The 20,961-nt window shown below is 39.1% G+C and overlaps 1 protein-coding gene, 1 long non-coding RNA gene and 1 pseudogene across 4 annotated transcripts in view; 2 read left to right on the top strand and 1 right to left on the bottom strand.

The window, feature by feature from the left end:
• RAD54B (RAD54 homolog B) overlaps window positions 1–20,961 on the top strand; it is a 744,820-nt gene that overhangs the window by 155,889 nt on the left and 567,970 nt on the right. The window lies entirely within an intron of this gene.
• On the top strand, window positions 1,850–20,349 carry LOC306669627. 2 transcript variants are annotated; one of them, XR_013766178.1, is made up of 3 exons: window positions 1,850–2,043; window positions 2,241–2,462; window positions 20,273–20,349. It is a non-coding gene; the product is annotated as an uncharacterized lncRNA (long non-coding RNA). The 2 variants fall into 2 exon arrangements; XR_013766179.1 differs by lacking the exon at window positions 20,273–20,349 and adding an exon at window positions 3,433–5,418.
• On the bottom strand, window positions 6,700–10,559 carry LOC306669621 (small ribosomal subunit protein eS1-like; annotated as a pseudogene). Its single transcript has one exon. The product of its transcript is annotated as a small ribosomal subunit protein eS1-like (transcript).

Raw genomic sequence — 20,961 nt, 5'->3', positions numbered from 1 at the left:
AGATATATTTCAAACTTGATGTTTTAGTCTTTGAAATGATAGGATACGTGAGATGGTTAAATTATTACCTTGAGATTTGGGGAATTTTAATCCCTTGGTCTTGTCTTCTCTCCTTTCTTCTTCTTGTCCTTTCCGTCTTTCCTCCCTCTCATCAAATAAGCTCAATAAGAGCACTGGGCCTTTAAAATCTGTGTATGTGGGCTTGGGTTATAGCTCAGTGGTAGAGCATTTCCCTAGCATGTGTGAGACACTAGGTTTGATTCTCAGCATTTCATTATAAATAAATAAATAAAATAAAGGTCCATTGATGACTTAAAAAAAATCTGTGTATGAAGTTTTTAATATGGGTAACTCTTACATGCAAAGTAACGAAGGTTAAAATGTCATGATTTTTGGATATAAGAATGCAGGCAATGGCACATGCCTGTAATCTCAGCTACTCAGGAGGATCACAAGTTCAGGCCAGCCTCAGTAAATTAGTGAGTCTCTAAGCAACTTAGAGAGGCCCTGTTTAAAAAAAAAAAAAAAGTTGGGGATGTAACTTAGTGGTAAAATGCCCCTAGGTTCAATACCTAGTGCCAAAAATAATAACTAACTAACTAACCAACTAACTAACTAAATAAATAACTAACTAAATAAATAAATAAATAAAATAAAAAGAATAATGGCAAATCTTGACATTAAATACATGATTTAAGTTAATGATCTCCAAAGACTCTATTTTTGTGGTACTGGAAATTGAACCTAAGAGTGCTTTACCATTGAACTGCATCTCCAGACCTTCTATTTATTTTTTAAATTTTGAGACAAGGTCTTGTTAAATTACTGAGACTGGGAACTTGAGATTCTCCTGCTTCAGCCTCCTGAGTAGCTGGAATTACAGGTGTGTGCCATAGCACCTGACCACTTTTTAAATTATGTAAGGTCTAACCCTATAAAATTTTTTAGTCATTTACCTTTAGCATATAGAATTTATTTATAAACTATGTACATTTAATACTTTATTAATTGAATTTCTAATACTTTTCCCCTGTATTTTGATTTGTGTTTCTGGAGTGCATGAACTCCCTTCCCCCAAACTCTAACTTTGCATAATGGTTTAAATAGCTCCTTAACTAATTTAAAGAAAGAGGTTTTTAATGTTATCTTAATTCTAATTATTAAGATTAGGAAAGGACATAATCCATAATTTTCAGAATGTAATCTTTATTGCCAGTATTGTGCTTTCTGAGCCTAACCTCTTTCTTATAAAGTCAAAAAATAAGATTCTCCAGAAACTGTATAAAAAGAGGAGAACAGGGCTGTTATGGGTAGGAAGTTGGGGACAGAGAAGAATTTCTTTTAATTCAGTTTTGTCTATTGTGGTCTGGACACTGAGACTTTGAGCTATAAAAGAAATAATCTTGCCCCTAAAGTTGCTTATAAAAACCTTAATAACTTAGAGAAATTTGTCTTTTTCTGGAAGAAAACCCCAGATAAACCTAACTATCCATGTGTTAGCTTAGTCTGCATGAAAGGGAACAATGAATAGAAGCCCCCCAAACATTCCCACTAGTAAATGAATTATCAGTTGATATCCATTCTGTGGCAGACTCTTTTTTAATACATTATCTTATTTAATATTCTCAAGGATATTGAAAGACTGGCTATTTCACTCTTGTACAGAGGAGGAAATAGAGGCTCAGGTTAGACAAGGTCAACAAGGGGTAAGTGGAATAGCTGGGATTCCAACCTGACAGAAGACAGTTCCTATCTGTTGAGGGTTTCTTACGCCCCAGGCAGGGATAGGTGCTTATTTACAGTATCACATTGCATTTCCAGGACAGCTCTATTATTTTGCCCCGTTTATGGGTGAGGAACCTGGGACTTGGAGAGTTGCTCATGGCCTACTACTATGTAGGGGTAGACCTGTCATCTGACTCCTTTCCTGAGTGGTGCATCCTCTGACATTGGGACAAGAAGGCATCGGCACAAGGGGGAGACAGGCCATGACTCTGAGGACTAACCTGTGGTGGGAAGATGGCAGACTCCAGTGGTCTACAGGTGAATTTTATGGGCTTATTTAAGCCATAGCAAAATGGTATATCTGTAAATAGTTGGGTATGCGTTAGCTAAATGTTTAGTAAATTTGCTTTTAATCTTAACCGTAAAGTATGAATATTGCATTCTTTCCAGGAAACTTCCAGGCATAAAGCCTCAATTTAAGAACAATGGTAAGGCATTGTTTGTGTCTAACTTAGATCCTGCTGACTACGGAGCATCTCAGACCTATCCTGGTAACCAGGACGACAGAGACCCTTAGACCTCTGCACAAGGATGATGTTAACAGGATTTATTTCCAGCCTGCTCTTGAAACTTGCTGTCCTCATTCATCCTCATTATCTCTCCTCAGTCTTCTGAGTCATCTCACCTGAAGGTCCTAGAGTTCTGCTTCATTTCAGGAACTGTGGGCAACCACGTAGGTAAATAATGTTTTTACTCTTCCCTGATCTCATTAAAGTAGAATTGTGACTCAGTTACATTCTCCAGAGAGTCCATGTTATACTCATAGATGTCTAGGCAAAGAGTTAGTCACATCAACAGCATGGAGTTGCTAAGCAATGCCATACACATTTCATCAATTGCAGAAATGGCACTGTTTGCTCTCAGTGCCCAGGGTACATGGGGGATTCCACGTCAAAGTTCTGGTAAAGTCCAGAGGAGCCATAGGTGGTATCTTTTGATTCAGTCCATATTCTCTATCCTCCTTTTCAAATCCTTTTGGGTTAATTTTACACTGTGGTCAGGAGTGCAGTAATGAGACATGAAAATAGGAGAGAGGGCTAATGAACTGTTTAGGGCTGAGCGTGTCAGTCAGCTGAGAGGTTAACATGTAGGACTTACTTTGTGTGTGTGTGTGTGTGTGTGTGTGTGTGTGTGCTTGTGAAATAATTCAACTCTACAAACACCTGTGGCTGGGTTCTACTGGCTCTGTAGGTTCTGATTTAAATATCACATTTCCCCAAAAGCCACCTAAGACTGGATTAGGCATCTCCTGGTATGTATTTTTGTTGTTTCTGGTTATTAATATGAAAACCTTCATCTCTGGCAATTAGAGAAATGCAAAACTAAGATTTTATCTCACTCCAGTCAGAATGGCAATTATTAAGAATACAAGCAATAATTAGTGTTGGTGAGGATATGGGGGGAAAAGGGACACTCATTCATTGCTGGTGGGACTGCAAATTGGTGCAACTGCTATGAAAAGCAGTATGGAGATTCCTTAGAAAACTTGGAACAGAACCACCATTTGACCCAGCTGCTATCCCACTCCTTGGTTTATACCCAAAGAACCTAAAATCAGCACACTACAGTGACACAGCCACTCAATTTTTGTAGCAGCTCAATTCACAATAGCTAAACTATGGAACCAACATAGATGCCCTTCAACAGATGAATAAAGAAAATGTGGTACACAATGGAATTTTACTCAGCCTTAAATAAGAATGAAAGTATGGCATTTGCAGGTAAATGGATGGAACTAGAGAATGTTAAGCTAAGTGAAATAAGCCAATCCCCCAAAACCAAAGCCCAAATGTTTACTGTGATAAGTGGATGCTGATCCATAGTGGGAGGGGGGCGGGTAGGGAAGAATGAAGGAACTTTGGATTGTACAGAGGGGAGTGAGGGGAAGGGTGGGCAGTGGGGATGGGATGGATGGTGGAATGAGATGGATATTATTTCCTATACATACGGATGATTACACTAGTGGTGTGACTCAGCACCATGTACAGCCAGAGGAATGAGAAGTTAAGCTCCATTTGAGTACAGTGTATCAAAATGCAATCTACTGTCATGTATAACCAACTAGAACAAATTTAAAAAAATAAAAAAATCAAAACCTTATGGAATATGGGGCAGAATCCCCTTATTGTGGGATCCCTTATTTCTCTTTCCTCCGAGGAAGCTAAAGTGGGAGGCATTCTTTTTCTCCCACCTCAAGCAGTGCAAGTCTTATTCAATCAGAATGTACTTTCTGGCTTTTTGGATCCGAGACAGTGACACAAAGACAAGAGAGATGGTAAGAAAGCATTCATTATTTCCAGTGGGGGTAGTTTCGTTCTTTCCATTGGCATTTAGAGCTTTCTAGGGTTCTCTCCCTTTTCTGAGATTGCTCCTCTAGTCCTTCTAGACCCTGTTAACCCTCTATAGATGTTTTTGTATCCCACCCCATGCCCTTCCAGGGAATCTTTTTTGCTTCAATCAGCCAGAATCAGTTCACAAACTAGACCCAAGCGTCCTGAATGAACCACTCCTCCATGAGTTCTTAATCACATCTACCAAGGTCTTCCTTTCTTCTTTTTTGCCCCCTCCTTTTTCCATGTGAAGCAGCAATCACAAGTTCTAAGGATGGGGCATGGATATCTTCTGGGGACCGCTTTTCAGCTACCATTGTATCCTCAACTTGTCCCTCTGTAGCTTTGGTGGATGACTTACTTCTCAGTCTCCCTTACTGGTCTAAACTCCTGGGTCTCGGAAGCAAAATTTCTTGTCCTCATTTATTCTTGATTCTTTATGTAGTCACAAAAAATTATTCATTGAATGAATCAATAAACAAGTTAAATTCAACATGCAGTTATTAGTGCATCTTTTCCTCACCACAACTTTTGAAGCTTAAAAATTCCCAGGCAGGGGCCGGGAATATAGCTGAATTCATAGAGTGCTTGCCTTGAAAGTTCAAGGCCCTGGGTTCAATCCCCAGCATAGCAAATTTTATTTCAGTTTTGTAATTAGCATGTTGATATAAAACTGTCTCTGTTTAATAAGGTTGGTTTGCTTTTGAACTTCTCATGGCTCTCCTCTACTACAGGACTAAGTCAGCAGACATGTGGACCTCTATCCAACTTTGAGGGCAGACATTGCTAATATTTTCTCAAAAGCCCAAACTCTGCCTTAGAATCCTTGACACAGTGTGGCAGGCAGCTGCTCCTTATTGAGTGAAGTTGAACTGCAAGATAAACATTTTCATGTTATTATAGTCAGAAGATAAAAAGCCATCCTCTTCAGTCTGGTCCCATCTTAGCCGTTTTCTCTCTCATTATTTCCAATGTTCAATCTACTTCATCCAGGATCAAGCATACTATATTTCTCCACTCTGTATTCATAATGTTCTTCTCTCTCATCTAGCCAGGCAGCAACTCTCCTGCAGGGCTCAAAGCAAGTCTCCACTTCAAACAGAAGAGATTTTTCTTTAACCTTGACACACATACTCATTTCTTTCCATGCTGCCAACAATGATTTGTTTTCTCCCCAGATCTCATATCATAATCAGCATCTACTGACTGCAGTGAGGTTCCTTTTCTTGCTCCATCATACTGACATTTAATTTATTATCTATCCCCAAAATATAATATGTTAAATACTTCAAGTCTTTTCTGGGTTTTTCAGAGGAGACTCTCCTGACCTGCCAAGTGGCTCCATCAATTGCCAAGTGATACTTCTGAGCCCTCCCCTCCACATTGTGTCTGGTTATGGAGACCGTCCCTAGGGTGTCTGCTGCTGACCAGCTGTAGCCTGAACCCTATCTCTGAGCTGAGTTGGAAGGGCCCACAAGCCTCTGACCTTCACCTTCCCAACAGGGTGATTTCAATGGCAAAGTGAGTGATAATGCTTCCAATACAAACAGCTTAGTCACCAATCAATGCAATCCTTCAGCAAGGAGAGCACAGCAAATGTTTCCCCACAGCATTTTCTGCTGCACTGTGAGCCACCCAGCCCACTTAACCTTGGAGAAACAGTAGTGTGGAAATAAATGATTAAGATGTTATCTTTCTTTAGAGTCACGGTTGGCCATCTTTCACCCAGGAATATAAGCCCAAATTGGAATACATCATCTAAATCTCATGAAACATGCATGTTTTGATCATTTGTGTTTAAACACTTTTTTTACCACCCAATACTGCTCTAGTATAGATAGTTATTCATCTCTTTTTGGTAATTGTTGATATCTCTGGAATGGATTCTGACAGGGTTAGTATGACTGTTCATAATGATGTGTCAGTAACAGCTGATACTGGTAATATAGGCCTCAAGAGCTCATTCACTCTGTGTCATAGTTCAAACTGTGTATTCTTCACATCTTGGGAAGTAAAACTGGGGCATGAGAAGCACACCATGTTCTTTCCATGGTGTGTGGAAGACATCACAAGGGCCCTAAATCACTGGGCTGCTCTCTAGCTACTGTAGTTGAAGCACACTCATCTGATGTCAACAGACTGGCCAGCCTGCTCCGGCTCCAGACCCTTTTCTCCTTTTCTTCACCTTTCTGGGTTGTGACTCTGGATCTTTGGCCTGAGAGCCCCAAAGTTCATGAGTCCATTATTCTCTCTCCTCCCACATTGACTATATGTAAAGTAATACATGAAAAAAGTTTTTCACATTTTTTACAGAGTTTAGAAAATTCTTTACACTTTCTACTGTTGGAAAGAGTGGATGAATATTCTTTTGCAGTAATTTTTAGACTGTTTGATTTTTTTTAACTTGGTTCAAAATTTATCTGCCATCTTCAAATCCCCTTATGAGTTTAACTTCTCTGAAAGGAGGAACATCAAATAAAAATGAAAATTTTGTTAATTATCATACCCAGACCTCCAAAGGAACACAGACAACTGGTCTAGCTTTACCAATCTTTCCTTTTTCCTGCTGTTCTTTTAGAGGCAGAGTTCATGAGGAAATATAAAGATACCCATGGAATCCAGGAATGGTGAGCAGACCCTGGGCTGGTTAGTGACAGAGCAGGATAGAACTCTTTAAGTTACTTCTAATGGGAAGATGGTAGAACAGAATACCCTTCAGATGACTCTGCAAGCGAGAAGAGTCAGGGCAACAAAGGGGAAACTATATTCCTTGCAGAGAAAGAGAAGACCTCTTGAACCAACAGAGAAGTGACTGGAAACCTTATCAGCATGGAGAAGCAAAATGACAAATCAGAGAAAAGTACAAAGTGATTTGGAACTTCAGTCCCTGCTACCCTGTTCATGGTGGGGAACTGATCCTGCAAGCATAAGGTAAGTGGGAGATGGCAGAAAACCCTAATGATGACAGCAAACTAGCAGTCCTAACTGTGGGGCAAAGCCATGCTTCTTACAAGCTTCCCTCCCTTTCCACAAACAAGACTGTTTATTTGTCACTATTAAAAATCTGAATTTTAAACAGATTCTTGGACTGGTGGTTCATATTCATCAACTTGTTCAACTTTAGCACCTGTCTCATCCCCAGCTTTTCCAGAACTACTATCTTCACTAGGAAACTCCATGAGTTTTCCCAATTCCAAGTTGGGCTTCTTTAGCATTTTTTACTTTGCTTGCAAAGACATCATAAAGAGGATAAATAGATTGTGAACCTTTTCTATATCTTTCTCAATACTCTCTGGAATCAATTTATCAATCACTTCTTTCAAGTCATTTTTTGCACCTTTGGTGTCATGATTTCCATGATATCCTTCCAGATTAGGCAGATCAGTTTGTGCTGAGTGGAAGAGGTCTTCTGTATTTGATTGTTGCATTCTTTAAAGTAAAAACCAACAAGGAACAGATGCAGCAAATAACCATCAGTAGTTTTGATATCAACATGAGCTTCAATCATGGTCTGCCATTCTTTTGACCATGAAATTCATTTTGTCACTGCTAAGATCCATGCATTGGAAGTTAGGCAGTTTTGCCCTGAACATCCTCAGTAATCAGCTTGAACTTTCTACATGCAATTTAATTATTCCACAGATCAGCAAGACTCAATTCAAACACAGGCCATCAGATGCAATTTTGATTCCTTGAGGTCTTGTGGCTAATGTTTTTCCAATATTTCTTATATTGAACATAGCTGATGATTTCACATTATACCAAATGTTCTTAGAAAAATTTCTTCTTGGCTCCCTTCTTGCCACCTTTTGTTAGGTGCTTGTTCTTGCCTGCTGCCAAGGTGCTCTTCAGAGAGCCAAAAGGGTCTGAAAAGCTTCAAACCAGGGTTTTGGCCTGACAGTGACTCCTCCTGCATAACAAAGTAGCTTTAGAGAAGAGATTCATTACATCACTTGGCAAACTCTAAGGGTGCTACAACCAGGAGCCATCGTGAGAAGGGTCTTTCCCAGGGACTGAACTTCCCTGGGAAAAAGAAAACAGAACAATCAACTCAAGGTCCCTGGGGACGCCCAACTGCAGTGACCGAGGGAAGACAGCCACATGAGATAATTGAGATAGTACTGAATAGAGGAAATGTCTGTCACAACCTGGAGAGGACTTTGAGAAGTGGGGAATGTGGGCTGTGATGCATGGGAAGGGGACTGGAAGTCTGTGGTCCTGCCTTCTGTGATGAAGAGTGAGACCAATCATATGTGGTTTGGTAAGGATGCGGGGAGGTCTAATAGCACCTCGACTGAAACTGGCAAATCAAAAATTGAAAAAAAAAAAAAAAAAAAAAAAAAAAAAAGAAAGAAACTGGCAAATCACTCAGCTGACCCCCACACCCTGACCCTGCCTGCATCCCTGCCATCCAGTGCAGAACTTGCAGTGTGATTGCTTACCCTGCTGAGAGAGGCATTCCTGAATACTCATGACTTGGATGTTTGCTATTCCCCTGGCTCACAGACTGAGGGCTTCTGGGGCAAGTGTGTTCCCCTCACTGGTCCATAGATTTCTGAAGCTCAGTCAACATATGAGGATTTTAGTGCCTCTGACTTTCAACAGGCTTCTGAGTGTGCATACAAAAGGTCTCAGGAGTGAATACAGTTGTTCTGTTGTCAATATTCTCTTAACTTGCCTGGTGAGACACAAGGGACAGGGTGTGCCAGCATACCATATCCCTATCCATTTGGATGGAGTTGAGAGGAATCACAACTGGTTTCTGCTAAGACCCACTATCTCCCTGCTATGCCTGGAAGACTCCAATATTAGAAGACCCAGAAGGACACATCTCCAATCCAAGTATCTCAGGTAGGAGAAATTTTTGACCCATTTTTTCTTTATTTCTTTCTTATTTGATCTTATTGACGTATTCTTTCTTTCTCTCTTCCTTTCTTTTTCTACAAATTCTTCAACTGGATCCAAGCATTACTAATTCAATAAACCATCAAAACTTTAAGATGAATAAAGGAGAAACAAGTGAACATAGATTATTTAAAAGAACCAGAAGAAAAACAACACAATGACATGTACTATGTCATGCCTTTAAATAAAAATTCTGAATATAAATGGTCTTAATTATCCAATTAAAAGATGCAGACTAACTGATTGGATTAAAAAACAAGAACCAATTGTTTGCTGCCTGCAAGAGACTCATCTTATCAGCAAAGACATTCACAGACTGAAAGTAAAAGGATGGAAAATGTTATTCTAAGCAAATGGGATAAAGAAAAAATAAGTAGGAGTAGCTACACTCATATCTGATAAAACAAACTTCAAGCCAAAACTCATCAGAAAAGACAAAGAAGGTCAGTGCATATTACTAAAGGGAACAATTTATCAAGAAGAGAGAATGATTATAAATATATGTGCACTGAACATCAGAGCATCCAATTTTGTAAAACGAACACTAAAGGACATAAAGGGAGAGATAGGCCCCAATACAATAATAGTGGGTGACTTCAATATCTCTCAATACTCTCACCAATAGACAGATCATCCAGACAACAAAATTACAAAGAAACATGAGAGTCAAATGAATTTAAGAGACATCTACAGAATATTCCATCTAATAGCTGCAAAATTCACATTTTCATCATTATGTGAAATTTATTCCAAAAAAAGATCCGATTTTAGGTGATAAAGTAAATCTTAATAACTATAAAATTTGAAATAATTTATTTCATCTTATCACATTATAATTGAATTAAAATAGAAATTAATAGTAAGAGAAACTACAGAAATCATGTGAACACATGGGGACTGAGTGTTATACTTTTGAACAAATGGTGGGTCATTGAAGAAATTCAAGGGTGATTAAAAATTCCTAGAATCAAATGCAAATAGAAGCACAACCTACCAGAACTTAAGAGGGAAGTATATAACTATGAATGCCTATACTAAAAAAAGAGAGGGGCTGGGTTTGTAGCTCAGTGGTAAAGCACTCGCCTAGCACATGTGAGGCACTGGGTTCCATCCTTGGCACCACGTAAAAATAAATAAATATAAAAGTAAAGCTATATAAAAAAAGAGAGATCCTAAATATGTAACCTAATGATATACCCCAAGATCTAGGAAAAAAAACCCCAACCAAATCCCAAATCAGAAAAATCGGAAGGAACTAAATAAGAAAGATCAGAGCAGAAATAAAAGAAACAAAGACTAATCTAAAGAATCAATGAAACAAAGAGTTGGTTCTTTGAAAAGACAAACAAAACTGACAAAACCTTAGTCAAATAAACCAAAAGAAGGAGAAAGTGAAAGAGAAGATTCAAATAAACAAAATTAGAGTTGAAAAAGGGGAATATTACAACAGATACCACTGAAATTCAGAGGATCATTAAGGAATATATTGAAAAGTTGTATGTCAATAAATTGGAAAATCTAGAAGAGATGTACAAAGTTTTAAATGGTCTTAATTATCCAATTAAAAGATGCAGACTAACTGATTGGATTAAAAAACAAGAACCAATTGTTTGCTGCACTAAGAGGATATAAAAACTAAGAGGATATAAAAACCTAAATTTATCAGTAGCAAGCAATGAGATTGAAGTAGTAACAAAAATATTTCCTAATGAAGAAAAGTCCAGGATTGATGGATTTACCATTGAATTTATCAGACTTTTAAAGAACTAGCACCAATGGTCCTCAAACTATTACATACAGTAAAAAGGAAAGAAACCCTTCCAAACTCATTCTACAAAGGCAGTGTTACCCTTCTACCAAAATGTGATAACACAACAAAAACAACAAAGAGAAAAATATGCCAATCTTTGATGAACATAAATGCAAAATTCTCGATAAAATACCTGCATACTGAATTCAATGACAGAATGAAAAGATCATACACCATGGTCAAGTTGGTCTTATTCAAGAGATGCAAGGATGATTCGACATATGCAAATCAATAAACAATACAACAAATAAATAGAATCAATGATAAAAATCATGTGATCATCTCAATAACTACAGAAAAAGTCTTCAGTAACATTCAGCATCTCTTCATGATAAAAATCACTGAATATACTAGGTTTAGAAGAATTGTACCTCAACATAATAAAGGCTATATACAAAAAAGCCCATGATCAACACCATATTGAATGGGAAAAACTGAAAGCATTTCCTCTAAAATCAGGAACAGGACAAGGATTCTCACCACTCTTATTCAATATAGTACTTGAAATTTTAGCCAGAGCAATCAGAAAAGAGAAATAAATAAAAGGGATACAAACAGTAAAGGAGGAGTCAAATTATCCCAGTTTGTAGATGATATAATTATATACTTAGAAAACCCTACACATACTGTCAAAGATGTCTTAGAACCTGATAAATTAAGCAAAGTAACAGGATACAAAAAATCAACACACAAAAATCAGTAGCCTTTCTAGAAACCAATAGTGAATTCACCAAGAGAGAAATCAGGAAAACAACCCTGCTCGCAATAGCCTCAGGAATAAACCTAACAAAAGAGGTAAAAGATTCCTGCAATGGAAATTATAAAACACTGAAGCAAGAAATTGAAGACACTAGAAAAATCTACTATTTTTCATGAGTCAGAATAGTTAAAATGGCCATACCACCAAATGCTATCTGTAGATTCAATGCAGCCTTCATCAAAATACCAGATATTCTTCATAGAACAGAACAAAACAAAACAACCAAGCAACCTCTGAAATTCATATGGAAGCACAAAAGACTATGAATAGCCAAAGCAATCCTGAGCAAAAAGAAGAATGCTGGAAGCAACACAGTATCCGATTTCAAAATACACAACAGAGCCCAAGTAACAAAAACAGACACATAAACCAGTGGAATAGAATAGAAAATCCAGAAATAAACCCACACACATTGATAGCCATTTGATTCTTGTATTGGAGAAAAGATAGCCTCTTTAACAATGGTGCTAGAAAAACTGGATAATGCATATACAGATTGAAACAATATTCTCTCTCCCTCTATACAAAAATCTGCTCAAAGTGGATCAAACATCTTTTTTTTTTCTTTGCAGTGCTGAGGATTGAACCCAGGGCCTTGTGCTTGTGAGGCAAACACTCCACCAGCTGAGCTACATCCCTAGCCCAAACATCTTGTTTTCATGGCTCTTTTCAGTTTGTTGCATGAAGGAGTTACACTAGTCCAAGTTAAAAGCAGACCACAAATGGTTATATTATGCACACTGTGAGATTTAAAGACTTTTGACAAAGGACAGAAAGGATATTCTACTTATTGCAAGTAAATGCTCAGTTTCAGTGAGCCACAGCACTTAAAACCCACAAACTGTCAACTGTCATCCTGGGTCAGTCCAATCTTTACCAGGAACTGGCATGTGATCTTGTGCTGGTTCCCCAGTAGCTGAATGATTTCTCAATATTCTGGATGCTCAATTATGGTACCATCACAAGCAAATTTCTTAAAACACCTTCACTGGTTTCTTTGATGGTAATCATCAGCGATCCCTTGGACAGTAGTAAGAATATTCTTGTCATTCTCTGTTGATTTTTTATATGGATATACTCCTCAGTGCCAGCAAGAAGCAGGTCGTCACCTAACTTGCATCAGCAAGGAGGTTGAAAGCGTGGAGGTTCCAGATAGCATACATATGATACAATTCTTTTCTTGGTTGGAAACAGCCTGTGGAAGGCGGCTGTGGAAGAAGGCGTGAGAGGTGTCTTGCCAGGGAGGTTTCTAAGTCTTCAGCGGCAGCTCAGTGACTTGGATCAAAGATCTTAATGAAAGACTTGACACTTTGAACCTACTAGAGTAAACAGAGGAAACCCTTCGAGATATTGGCATTAGGCAATGATTTCCTCAACAGGCTTCCAATAGCTCTGGAAATAAAAGGGAGAATTAACAAATGGGATTGCATCAAATTAAAAAGCTTCTGCAGAGCAAAGGAAACAATCAACAGAGTGAAGGGTCAATCTACAGCATAGGAGAAAATTCTTCTAGTTTATCATCTGACAGAGGATTGATATTGGTGTAGAAAATGCAAAAAACTTAACAAAAGAACAAGTAAACCAGTCAATAAATGGACAAAAGATCTGAACAGATACTTCCCCAAAGAAGTAAAAATGACCAATAAAAATATGAAGTGCTAAATATTTTTAGCCATCAGGGAAATAAATGCAAATCAAAACTTCTTTGAGACTCCATCTCAGCCTCGTCAGAATGGCTATTATCAAAACAAACAGAAACAGAAGATAAAATTACAAAAAAATCCCAAAGAATAACAAATGCTGGTGAGAATTTGGGGAGGAAGGGACACTTAGACACTGTTGATGGGAATGTAAATTGGTACAATCATTATGGCAAACAGTATGTGGAGGTTTCTCAAGAAACTAAAAATATAGAGCTATCATATGATCCAGTTATGCTACTCCTGGGTAATTTTCTCCTAGAGGAAATGAAGTCAGTATACAAAATAGTTATCTGCATACCCATGTTTATGGTGGCACTGTTCACAATAGTCAAATTATGGAATTAGCCTCAGTGACAGTCAACAGATGAATGGATTTAAAAAATGGAAAATGTGGTATATAGACACAATGGAGTATTATTCAGCCTAAAGAAGAATAAAGGCATGTCATCTGTAGCAAAATAGACAGAATTGGAAGTCAGCGTGGGAAGCAAAATAAGTTAGACACAGAAAGACTAATATCACATGTTTTCTTTCATGAATGGAAAATAAAAATCAAAACCAAAAACCAAAAAAATCCAAAATGATGTCTTGAAAGTAGAAGAGGATTATTAGGGAAGGGAAAGGAAACCGGTGGGGGGAGTGAGGGAGAAGGGAGGGCAAAGGACGGAACTAGGGAGGGTGGATATGATCGAAGCATGATATATGAGTATATTAAAATGTCACAGTCAAACCCGTTAATTCATAAAATTAACATTCATTAATAATGATAATAAAAATAAGCATCTTGCTTAATAAGATAGGATTATGCCAAAAGAAGATGTTTTCCAAATAATTTTGTTGTTTAAAGATAATAAAAATTTCTAACATGACTAAAATAATGTTTCCCATGTTTTAGAGTGAAAATTACAAACATTGACCTAAGTACCTGAGGTCAATGTTCAGTGCCAATATCTTCTGGGGGGAGGGAAAGTCTTTAGGTTCTGCAGTTAACAGGTCCCCAAAGCAGTTTCTTAAAACACAATTTTTGCCAGAACCAGACCAATTAGAAATCAGGTCCCTGTTGTCTTATTTGCTTTGCAGCATCAAAATACGAATGCTTATAAAATTGTTCCATCTTTGGGTTGTTTTCCAGTGTGTAGTGCTAACCATCTGATATTTGTGCTACATGGGGTTAGAGAAATATCAGTGGGGGCGGCTTCCCAACACGACAGATTGTGGGGAGGCCTCTCAGCAATAGTAAATGGGCATTTGGATTCACCGATGTCCATCCAGAAAGGGAGGTGAGAGCTACAGTCTTTGGATGCCTGGTATTTCACTCTTGGATGCAGCCTCACGTAAACATCTGGTCCAGTCTTTGAGGCAGGCAGGCAACACTGATTAGTGTTGTTTATAACAAATAACGAAGGACTTTAATTTGAAAAGAAGCTATTTGTTTTTTGTCCAAGTACTTGGTTTCAGGAAAACAAGAATGTTCTCTGAAAAAGGTCTCCTATCAAGTGTTGTATTCACCAAAGACGATGACATGACAAGAAAACAGACTTTGGGAGGGCCCAGCTCTCATTGTTTTCAGAATGTTCTAGAGCAGTGCTTCTCAGACTTGAATGGGCTCATCAACTTGAAACCACAAATTAATTCTGTGGTGGGGCCTCAGAGTCTGAATTCCCAGCAAGCTCCCAGAGGATGGCTGATATTGCTGGCCATGGACCACTCTTTGAGGAGCAAGGGTTTGTATCCATACTCATGGGTGGGCAGGGAGGGTATGTGTAAGAACTAATCGGAGAAAATTCTTTGAGAACATGCATTCCCTCTTCCCCCACCAGTACTACCAAAGTGAGGTTGACGAGGAACATTTTTAGTTTAATTGAGGTATAATTTATATATCATAACATTTATCCCTTTAAGCATGTAATTCAGTGATTATTAGTATTAGTTGTGAAACCATCACTGTACTCTTCTTTTAAATAATTTCTATCACCCAAGCACCCTTTGGGCTTGTTTGCCATCCATCATTCCTTTTGTCCACCCTGGCTCCAGACAACCGTTAACCTATGATCTTTCTCCATACAAGTGTCTTCTCTTGACTGTTCTTATAAATGTAATCATACAACATATGGTGTGTGGGTCTGACTTCTTTCACTTATTGTGATGGTTTTCAGATTCATCTACTTTCAGGACTTTCTTCATTTTTATGGGCATAGGGTCTTTGGGAAAGTTTTTCAGGGTGGTTCCAGGGTCTCTTTGTTAAGGACTACTGTACATACCTTATATTAGTTTAGAAATTATTGTCTTCTTTTATCTTTCTCTCTCTCTCTTTTTTTTTTTTTTTTTTTTTTTTGTGGTGCTGGAGATTTGAACCCAGGGCCTTGTGCTTGCAAGGCAAACACTCTACCTACTGAGCTATACCCCCAGCCCTGTCTTCTTTTCAGATGGAGGCATTAGAGGCTAAACCACTCCAGGCAATTATGATTGGAATCAGTATCCTTTTACTTCAAACTAAGGCCCTTCTTCTGATGCACACTCTCCTTAAACCCAGCAGATAACAGGTTTGAAGTCAACTCAGGCACAAAGCTCACCAGAATGCAACCAGTATAAGACTTTGCATCCATCATAGCAAGGGGTAGTAGCAGTCAAAAAAAATGTATGTATTTCCAACTTCAAGAAAACCTCATAAAGGGATTTTAATCTTGTTACAGTCTTGAAATTCCTACAGGAGGCACGGTGTGGGGGGGCATTGCACAGCACGATTCATATATATCAAACTAATAATCCTCTCTGAGTGCCACATTTCCTCCAAATTACACTCAGTCCATCAATTACCTCCTCCTCTGGGCCTCCCTTCTGTCTCTCCTCTTCCCCAGCCTTCCCCCTCAAGCTCCAGCTTGTGCTGGCTGGCCTGTCTTCAGCTACCTCCTCTAGGGAGGTGTGATTTTCTTTGGTGCAGGAGTTCCTTGCCTTTTTAATACAAATTGAGTTACTTTCTTTCTGCAATTTTTTCCCTGTCCATGTGTTTGTATCCTTTTCTCATAGTGGCTCTCCAAGAATTTGTGAGGGTGGAGAAGGCAATGTCTAATTTTTAATTTTTTCTGTCTGGTTCCACAGGTATTGGAGGTGGGTTGTGTTCTGAGCGACCACAGCCTGCCATTTGAAGAGATGTCCAGGGGGCCAAGCATCAAAGCTGATGGCTCACATCCAAACTGAAGAGGGATGAAACACTTTCCTCCTCTTGCCTGATCTTCTTTGGCTCCTGCCACCCCTAGACAGCTTTCTATCACTATAATCAAACTTAATTACCTTAAGTTAAAAGGCGATTAACTTAAAAAGAGAAAAGGTTTATTTTTGGCTCACAGTTTTGGAGATTTCAGCCCAGGGTCAATTAGCCCCATTGCTTTGAGCCTCTGGTAAAGCAGCACATCACAGCAGGGTTGTGTGGTAGAGCAAAACCACTTACCTCGTGGCCAGGAAGCAAGATAAGGGGAGGAAGAGTCAGGTCCCTCTATCCTCTTCAAGGGCACACCCCCAATGACTTAAGGACCTTCCACAAGGCTCCACCTCTTAAAGATTATAAATATATATATATATATATATATATATAGATATATATATATATATAATTTTTTAGTTGTCAATGCACCTTTATTTAATTAATTCATTTTTATGTGGTGCCTAAAATCGAACCCAGTGCCTCACACGTGGTAGGCAAGTGCTCTATCTACCACTGGGCTACAACCCCAGCCATAGAGTCAACCTTTTTGATTAGTACCTAGTAACAAAATAATGATATAAGGAGACTTTGAACACTTAATAGTTTCAACTCACTTCAATCTAACAGTTTTGCTCTTCTTTTGGACACAGATGATCTATTCATAGTGGTTTTTATAATCCAGGCCATCTAATACATGGAACACAGCAACTTGGCAATTTGGCAGTTTTAATATCTCTGATCTCTACTTTGTCCATGACCTGGGTGCTTCTCCCTGCCTCAGCTTCCTTTCCTTATTTAAAAAAATGAAGATCTGGCTGCCCAGAATCCCAGGATCCCAGAAAGAGAATTGAAAGGTTCTTTACAGCTTATCTTCTTCAATACTCTTATTTTCCAGGTGGGGAAACTGAGGACCTCAGGGGTGAGGTGTTTTGTAGTTATTATCAGTAATATAGCTCTGTGTGTGTGTGTGTGCGTGTGTGTGTGTGTGTGTCCTGTTTATTTGAGAAACAAAGGGGAAGAAGAAAATAAAATAGATTCTATACATAGCCAAGAGCAAAAACTGATATAGCAGAAGCTAGGAAAACAACAGCATTTGAAATGGAAATAAATCCCCAGACAAAACTGCCTCCCCAGCACCTGTCATTTGGAACAGAGGAGTGACAAGAATATTAAGATGCAGTGTTAGAAGCTAGCAGGTGATGAGGTTAGGGCTTTCGGGGAGAAAAGGATTCTGGATAGCTTCTGGAAACCACATGTTGAACACAATCCTGCTGCACAGCAGGGGCTGAATAAATATTTGTTGATGATCTCAAGTGAGATTACAAAAGGTAGGTATGCTCAAGGTGTGTGCAGAATGAATAGGCTGCAATTTCTGCATTTGCAAAGAGCAAATTTGGTTTGCTCTTCTCTCCGGACTGGCAGGGCTCTTCTTGGCCTTGGAAGTGTGTCCTGCTGGTGAGGAGACACTCAGTGTCTATCTAATGGCAGATTTGGCTGTGTTCAACTCTGCAATGAAGACTTAGTGAGTGCGCCCTCCTTTTTAACCCTTCCTAGAAATCCGAATTCAAAAGGAATAGAAAGGAGAGGCAGGGAATAGTGTGTCTTGTAGGTTTGATAATTTCTGTTTAGCCACAGCAACTGGTAGTAGCAGGGCTTTTCAGTGTGCAGAACGATCTCACACAGGCTTTTCTTCCCGTGTTCCCTCAGCAACCCTGTCAAGCCTAGACTCTTGAGAACAAACATGGGGCTGCCAGAGTCCAGGTCAGTGCCTAGTATTCTGTACGCCCTGAGTTCTTTCAGGTCTGGCCCCCCAGTGAGGTTTCCATGGCACCCTGAACACTTTATCCCAGCGTCTTCGGCAGGACCTTTCCTGGGTGCTGCTTCTCTGTCAGTGTATCCTCTGGCAGAGCTTCCCTCAGAGTCTGGGGCCCCCACAGCCCTGGCTTCCCTCAGGAGATGTTCTGTGCTCAGGGCCATGAGATCATGACTCATGAGCTACAGGAAGTTCTTGGCATGCTCCCTGCAGGCTGAAATAAAATTAATGGCTCAGAAGTTGTGCTTGAGAAGGAGGAGGTCACAGACAATTGCAGTGAAGTTCCTGGTTGGAAAACACCTGCAGGTCCATAGGGAGGCTGGCCTGGGCCAGGCAGTTTGTGTGTGGATCTCAGGTGCCCCCTCACCTCCTTTCATTTGCATATCCCTATTTGAGGCAGATGCACCAGACTTCCATACATGCACTGCCCATGTTGTGGATTTGTTTCTGCTCCTCTTCCTCAGTCCCCTTTCCTCCATGAGCCTTACTTCAGCTGGCACTGAATAAAGCAGCTGGTTGCACCATACCTCAGGTGGGCTTATAAGGGCTATTCTTTAAGGAGATGTTAATCATCCATTCATCTATCCATCTGTCCATCCTCCATTCATTTTTTCAAAGAGCAAATATAGAAGTCCCTCCGTATCTGTGGAGGAATTGGTTCTAGGACCCCTGCAAAGATCAAAATCAGCAAATTCTCAAGTCCCTTATAAAAAAATGACATAGTAATTGCCTATGACCTTGCATATCCTCCCATATATCCAAAAATTATCTCTACATTACTTATAACACCTAATAATTGTAAACACTATGAAAATAGTCGTTATACTGTATTGTTAAAGGGATAATGACAAGAAAAAGTCTTTATGTGTTCAGTACTTTCTTTTTCTTTTCTTCCTCTTTTTCTTTTTAGGAAAGGATGATGTAAGTGTCTTTATTCAGAGTTGCCATAATTTTCCATTGAGAAAATGCTAAAGAATACACAAAAATTTACTAGAATAAGTAAGTTTAGTAAGTTTGAGATTAAGATCAATTCACAAAAATCAACTAAATTTCTATATGCTAGCAATGAACAATTAAACATTATAATTAAAATAACAGCATCATTTACAATGAGCATGGGATACTTAAGAATTAAATCTAACAAAATATGTGCAAGATTTGCTATAAGCTACAAAGCACTATGAAAGAACTCAAAGACAAAAATAAATGGAGAGAGAGAGTACTGTTAATGAATTAAAATATTAAATATTCTTAGAAAGTTAATTTCCCCAAATCAATCTATGAATTCAACACAATCCTAATCAAAATTCCAGAAAGATTTTCTTGTACAAATTGACAAATTAGATATATATATTTTTTTTCCTAATCAGTTGGTTGGAGCCATGGATGTGGATCCACACCTGTGGATGTGGAAAGCTGACCATATTTATCATGAGTCCACCGCAGTAGGGCTTGGGAGACAATGGCAAGGTCTATCCTGATGGAGCTTTGAAGAAAGTGTACTTGGGGACAGGACAATTAAATAGGTGAAAACACTACAGCATGAAAGAGGAAGGACAGCGTGCCTTGGAGCGTATGACAGGAACATCTAACCACTTATAAGTGCAGTCAGGACCCGTTAATTCAGAGGTGGAAAGTCAGGCAGTAAATCAGACTTCTCAGGAGAGGTCAGTACTCTGGGCTCTGCCATCCGGTTCCAGTCTTGTTCCTAACCAGCCCTATGGCTTCAGCAGGTTAGTTTGCTTCTTGACCTTGTTTTCCTTCTCAGTATAACAAGGGCATAGGTCTTGATGGCCTCTAAGGTCCATCTGTGTGCTAAAAAACTTGGTAGGAACCAGAAGTGTCTGGTGTATTCCTCCAGGAGGCTGATTCTCTATATTTCTAGATAACAGATCTCTTGGAAAACTGTTGACCTTCTCCAAAGAAAAATGTACTTAAGTCATACATTATGCGTGTAATTTCAGGGGACTCTCTGTGTTGGACAAAACCTGTTGAATCACCGGTGACCTTGACATGGGGGTGTGAAACCCAGTGAATCTGACTTTGTTTGTAGAACACCAACTCCAACCCTTAAAGCGGAGGCTTTAGGGGCATAGGAGCCCATTGGAAAGTAAGACCCTGGGAAATGTTTGGGTGACCCTTCCTATCCACTTCCCTAGGTCGCTTGTTACTCTCTGAGGAGTTGAGAGGCAGTATAAAGGGGTTGAAGTATGGGCTCTGGTTTATACTGTGGGGAGACCACACCTGTCTCTGCCATGAATTTGGTGAGTGACCAATTCAAGTAAATTGGTGGGCAATTTACTTAACTAACCTCTCTGTGCTTCAGTTTCCTCATCTACAAACCACTGAGAATGTAACAACACAAAGTGAAAAATAGCTCAATAAAAAAGAGCAACCATCAATATTAAAGCAGCTCTGTGTGTGTGTTGATTGTCTGTCTCCTAGATGGAGGAAAGACTCCTTAATCTTGGCTGAGACACCACCATGTTGACTCCATGTCACCTCTGTGTCAACTGGATTGACTGCAAGTATTATCTTCAGCTGCAAGTATTGGGAGGATCATTAAAAAACTGGTTTACACAATAAGGAAATCCAGTCTGTCATAGAATCTGATGTCTGTAGTTGGTGATTCCAGGCTTGTTGGTTCAGAGCT

The sequence above is a fragment of the Sciurus vulgaris genome, assembly GCF_902686455.1.
Source record: "Sciurus vulgaris genome assembly, chromosome: 1".
Lineage (NCBI taxonomy): Eukaryota > Metazoa > Chordata > Mammalia > Rodentia > Sciuridae > Sciurus > Sciurus vulgaris.
This window is presented reverse-complemented; position numbering and strand designations above follow the sequence as displayed.